This window comes from Eutrigla gurnardus (genome assembly GCF_963514095.1).
Source record: "Eutrigla gurnardus genome assembly, chromosome: 22".
Taxonomy (NCBI): domain Eukaryota; kingdom Metazoa; phylum Chordata; class Actinopteri; order Perciformes; family Triglidae; genus Eutrigla; species Eutrigla gurnardus.
Genome location: NC_139933.1, coordinates 4,154,260 through 4,161,101, shown reverse-complemented (window position 1 = coordinate 4,161,101; position 6,842 = coordinate 4,154,260).

The following is a 6,842-nucleotide window of genomic DNA, read 5'->3' as shown; positions in this document are numbered from 1 at the left end:
AAAGAGAATGTGTGAATACAGCCTGCTCCTCTTAGTAAAATGATACACTATACTTTGGCTCCATGTTTAGATTCCACCTGTCTGCTGCTGCAGGTGATGTTGTAGCCTTCAAAGTGAGAAATGTTCAAAGCTGTATTATTTGCACTCGGCATTTTTGGAAGAAGGACATTTTGGAGGGAGAGTTTACAACAAGGCAGCATTGATCAGGACTAGTAGCTTGTAAAAAAAAAAGATTTGCTCCCACCAAACGAATGATTTCCACACATTTCCATCAAAAAAAAAATCTGTGGATGTGAAGTAGGACATCGATATGCTTCTACATTCGGCTGCATACCTACACTCATGAAATCAATTACCTCGGCTAGGAAGAGGGAACATTTGAAGGATGCTGAATACAGTACGCCTGTTAATGGCTGCAGTTTAATCAAATCAGAGCACTTGAGTGTGAAACCAATCCTGAACTGAGCAGATCCTGGCATGACACAATGGGCTGTGTTTGTGGCTCAACTCAGTGTAACCTGTGCTGAGCCAGGGAGGGGGAGGAGGGAGGAGGGAGGCTAAGGAGGAACATCCTGCCTGTTACCTCAATGCTGCGAACCAAAGCCAGCTTCCCAACAGAGTTATTTTTTTAATTAATCAATCTTAACAATAAACAACACTTGTTATAACAAGTGAATAGAAAGAAGAAGCTTATACATAATAACTTAATGAACAAACAATGAAAAATTAATAATCTGGTTTACTTATTCTGACTCTGGTAAATCAAATACATCTTTTTTTTACCAGTAGGTGGAGCCAAACACTTCTCAAACCTTAGTCTGTCTAAAAGAAGTGACGGTTGCCATGGTGACATCGACGTTGGTTTGTGTTTGTGGTTGTGGCTTTGAAGACAGAAGTTAAGCATTTCATCGCCGTCTTGGCTTTTTTTTTGCAACCAGTGAAGGAAGTGACCATATTTGGACTTTGGAGGAGCGACGGGTGGATCTACAGTCATTGTGTGAAATCCCACATAGCAGAGAGTTTGCCTTGTGGTCTTCCAGAGGGTACCCTTAAAAGTCCTTCACTGACAGCAAGATTTCTATGAGCGATATGCAACCAATTGGAGGAGAATATTTTCAGTACAATGACTGGAGCTGTGATAGAAGCTGCAACCAACATGTGGGAGATGCACAATGCTGGAAAAATACAGACTACACCGAAGGATGACAGCCCTAACAGGCTCTAACCTCTCTCTCTGCATGTCACCTCAGCAGACTCCAAACATGCATTTTATTATGCGCTTCAGAAAAAAAATAGATGTACAAAAAACATCCACAACCAAAGAGGAACGTCACCTAAATCCCCAGCGAGACAGAAACAAAGACTCTGTGGATCTTTTTAATGCGCAATACCATTTTACACATCGCAAGTTATTGAGTCGCGGCTGCTTTATGTGTCTGTCTCACTTATATCTGAAATCTCAGCTCCCACCGACACAAAAGCCCATCGAACTCAGCGAGATAATAGAGTTTTCACTGAACTCGCATGACTTCTTCGAAAAAAAGAAGAAGGGGATGGCTGCTATTGCAGCGCAGGCCAAATCCAGGGCATATACTTTCAATACAATTCAGTTTGAAACGTACGAACATAATGCACTGTGGATAAATGGAATCAGTGCAGACAGTATATATAGGGAGGATAACAAAAAGGCAACAAAGGACGAGACAGCTCTATGAATATAGAAATGGACTGCCTTTAAAAAAAAACAACAACCTCTTGAATACTTGACAGATTCACAGTATCAGCACACACCCTCGCGTATTTATCAGTTATGAGACGGCAAATCCAATATAACGGTGCTGAGGCAGACCGGATGCCGATACACTCAGCTGATCATCTTACAATCTCGCTATTTGGAAATTAATTTTGTGTCTTAAATGCAGCGTTGTGTGTCCGAACAGCCAAGTGCTTCACAACAAGCTGCTGGTTTGATAAAGACTGTAAGGAGCTGCAGCTCGTTGTAGCTGACTTTTTATTGTAACAATGTGTTTTTCCCTCCTTAAACAACAGTATGGGATATGTGGTATTTATTGTTACTAGTATATAACATAATTCTGGTTTATTACAACTTATGTCTTATTTTTGTAGATTTGTTCCGATCGGTTATAATAACATTGTAATTGCTAATATCTGTCCTCCAACCAGGCATGGCAACATAACACTGACAAAGTCCTAATAATAGTAATAATAATAAACTACAATAATCGCATGAAGGTCAGTTCGTGACAGAAAGTTTTTAACTTTTGCATTATTCCCAAATTGAAGAAAGCACGATTTTACTATCTTGGTGATTTGTCAAGCACAAAGCTCAAAGTCAAAGATGACACCCAAATTGCACGTGGAAGTTGATAATAGAGAGAATTTGTGACTCGAACAATAAATACTACTAAATATCTGTATAATAACAAAACAAGATCTGTCATATAGGTATGTGTAATTCTGATTTTAGGCAGCATGAAATACAAATAAGATGATTCTGAAACATTGTTTTCATTTCAACAGCAATTAAAGAAATATTTAAATTGCTTGACACCTGGGCAGAAAAGTGAAAATCAGAGAGTGTGACAGAGATATGAGATATGAAAACAGGCATCCTGCGAGCCCCCCCGAGCAGCCCGAGCCATCTCATGTCTATTCTCAGCCATCCGTATACCTCCATCCATCCAGGGACGTGACTCCGTACCCTCTACCTCGTCTCATCCCCCCTTATTTCCTGTTTTCATCTCAGCCTCTGGTCCCCGCAGACAACAGGGAAGGAAAATGAGAGCAGGTGAAGGTGCTCCTCTCGCTCTCCCTGCCTGCATATTTCAGTGGATTTATTCTGGTTGTCTGGCCTTGTCTGTCCCTGCTCGCTGGGGCACCCCGTCCCCACATGTGTAAATACTGTACCTATGCACCGACATTCACACATTTGCATATTATGCCTTTATGACACACACAGTCAGTCTCCGTCTCTCTTTGACTCTATTTTGGGAGAATACCTTTAGCGCAGCTTGAATTATTCTCTTTGTGCAACACAAGGCTCCGCACTCTTAGAAAGGTTAAAGAAACTTCTCCACGAAATCTGCTCCCCGGAGCCCTTAGACACCCAATGAAATCATTTCCATGGCATCACGGCGCCGAGTGGAGCTTCCAGACCAGGAGGTTGTGTTGTAAGGGAGAAAACTAATTAATATTTCACTTGTGAATAAAAGGGTTAAATGAGTAGATGTAATGGGAAAGGGGTCATGGGTAATGACAAACCAAAAACCCACTGAAGTTGCCCTCAGGTCTTCTGACCTTTACTGTTTTAATTCAACCTCAGCACTTTTCAGCTACAGCAGGAAGCTATTTTCAGTAAGAATAGAAAAAAAACACCTTCTGGTTTTCACTTTTGTTCCTTTTGGTATTTTTGGGCAGGTGACACACTGAACAAACCCCCACAAAACATGAAATCAATCAAAACAGCACACAGAGGAGGGAACTTCAAAAGAAATAACCAAACATTAACCTGACCTCCATGACACCCAATGTCATATTTAGCACCGTTAGTATTGAACACCTTTGGGCTCCATACCTCATACGTAGATTCCCGTGTGTTCAAACGATAAGAATGCATATGTTCAAAAGGAATATACTGTATATCTGTGTGCGTGTGTGGAATATATTTGTACATGACTTTCTGGCCACAGGGATTAACCACTCGCCCTCTTTCCCCGAGCTTTATTGATGCCATTGAACTGAAATGCAAATGCGTGCGAGGCCCAACAACGTTTGATCCGCGCGTCATGACTTCCACAGGTGAATTACAAGATGAGCGTGGATGAATTCATTATGGATGTGCCGCGTTGTGCACTTTTCTTTTTTTTTTATTGAGCACAGCCTAGCCACGGGCTAGCTTTTAATTGGCTTCTCTGAGACATACAAACATCAGCTTGCATATACAGCCAGCAAACATCAGAGGAAAGGAAACAGTGGGATGAAGAGGCCGAGGCGGAGCACGCCCTCCGTAAAACAACGCAGAAACGTATGATTTCCCGCCTTGATGCCGAGGGAGCATCCTTGTTCCTCTCGCTGAGGAGGTTGAAATGATGGTGGTGCTCACGCCGGACTTTTTTCCCCTCTTGCCACATGTAATCTAAGTCAGCCTGACATGCACTGAGAGGATAAACTCATTTCAGATGCTAAAAAAACCACAGGAGTGAAATAAAGAATGTATGCAAAAGAAATGTATAATAAATGTTGTTAGTCATCGTCAGTGATGGGTTTCTTTGGGCAAACTTGCGTGTTTGTATGTCTAAATGTTTGCAATAACCCTTTACCCTCATGTCTCCTGTTTCCCTCGAGCTCCACTCCACGTCCCTGCCTCATTTTTTAATTTTCAAAACTACTGTTTACCTCATCTGGTGCGTGGGTACAGAGCAACATCAGCTTGTTATTAAAAAAGAGTTTCTCCGGTAATGCTCTCTCCTTCTCTTCATCTCACATTTCTATGTTTAAATGAATCCTAATCAACTTATTACGATTTACGTAAGAGTGCACAAAACTGTCCTGGACAGTTAAACAAGTTGCTGTGATTACCTAATGGACTTGGCCGCGGGATTAAGGTTGGATGTCTGTGTTGTTTAGGAGAAGCGGTGGATTACTGCAATTAATCAAATGGGAATGAAGAGTCAACGAGGTGGAATAATCTGAGGACATGAAGAGGTTGGATTTCAGGACAGCGAAGCAAAAATAGCAACGCTTTTTACGAAAGTAACAACCGCGCCCCGCTTTTTAATCTGAAATCGTCCGGCAATGTTTTCATGAGAAGCTCTGCCACCTTCGAATACACCTGATGGAAGCTCGTTGGAATCACAGAAAGAAGTGGACGTGTTTATCGTGATGTCCCCCGTTGATTTGTGAACAGGGCCGGCCCAACCTTTTAGGGGACCCTAAGCAGAATTTGATTTGGGGCCCCCCTCCCAGCACCAAATTTTGTAGATGTGATTTATTGTATTCTGGTGAATTTTTGGATTGGCCAGCTGGAGAATGGCAATACCGACATTTGTTCAGATTTTTAGCCTAAAAATCTCCACACACGATTGGGGGCCTGTTTATGAACTACCGTTCTGAAGCCTTGATTCAGTATCTTGCAACCAGTGAAGGAAGTGACCATATTTGGACTGAGGAGGAGCAGCAGGTTGATCTGAAGTGCACAAGCTGCCAAGCGGCACCCCCTCACAATCTCAGGAAAAGGAGGTTTGACTCTGAGCGCGGGAAATCGGATGAAGAAGCAGCAGGCAGGGTTTAATGATTAAATGAAAAATAAACTTGCAGCTGAGTGTCCAAAAAGCAGCCGGTAATAGAAGAAAATCAGTGTGGAAAACCAGGGCAGAAGGCTGGACACATGGAAGTCAGACCAGACAGGCCACAAGGGGAGAGAACTTACAAATAAAACTTGGAAACAGACTGAAAAATCCCAGGACCATGACAGGCTCAGCATGCATCGCAACCCTGCTGCTACACGCGAACCTCAGTAATAAGCTGCTTTCTGTCCAATGCCAGCATTTTTCAAATTGATGCTTTCTACAATATCTGCACAGGACAGCTAGGGCAGTTAATAATAATAAAAAAATATATATTTTTCACCCGTTCACATCACATCCCTGCTCATATCAGTCAACTATATGTGCTGAAAAAAATACAAAACAATTACATTTCTTTTAATTTATATATAAAAATCAAATTTTTTTCTTTCTGGAAAACAAAAATATGACATGTGCTTCCATCAACTCGTAAGAACAAATTTCAACCAATAATATGACATCCGTCCATCAATAAATGTACAACTTTCATCAAGTAGTGATGTTTTTTCCAAGATTAAAACGAACAAATCCCACATGAGAAAACGTTGGTGAATGTCAGAATCTTTCCTCATGCATCATACCCCAGAAGAAATTCCATAGGAATGGCATTTATAATATGTTTCATGTGGCTTGCTTTAATTTAAGCTTTACCTTGAACATCGTATTTGCCCTTATCTTCCCTTCTTTCCCAGGCTATCACTGCAACAGGCATTCATTCCCCTGTATGCTGATGTAACATCTATGCTATTTAGCCCAGCAGATAAAAAGACCTGTGTGATCCATGCTTCCCAGTCTCAGATACACACACACACACACACACACCTTCACCTACACACACATACCGTACAAATGCACGTATCCCCTGACAGAATATACATTATTCCGGCCGTCTCCCTCCACCTCGGTTTGACAGGGACAGATTGAGCCGGCCTCCGATAGCTGCGCTAGCTATTGTTATGGGAAATGGAGCCGCACATTTACATTTACTCATTCTATTACTTTGATTGATCTTCTGGGCTACCAGGCAGCTATTTTATCGTTAGGGCGCAATGTGTCTTTTGGAATAATGCAGAAAAAAGATTGAGGACAGGTATTAAAAATGCTTAAGAAGTGCAGAAGTTTGTTATTGTAACAGTGCTGACTTTGCAGATAGTTAGTAGGCCCCGGCAGATCGAGATTGAAACTGTGAAGGGAACAGTCACACTTCCAGAAACATGGCTCACGATGCTTTCTGGTCCATGTTGGCAGATAGAGAAGGTACTCTTTCAAACATGCAATGCCTGTTATATGATCTGCTACTTGTCATTTATACAGTTTAGCTCCAGTCGCAGATTGAAGAGCAACTTGTTCACACAAAGAGCATGAATATACATACTTCTAAAGCAAATTAAATGTATAGAAATCTGAATGTTGTCTTTCTGTGGCAGAGCCAAGTCATGGTCATTGACTAGCATGGCTACTAGATTGGCCACCACA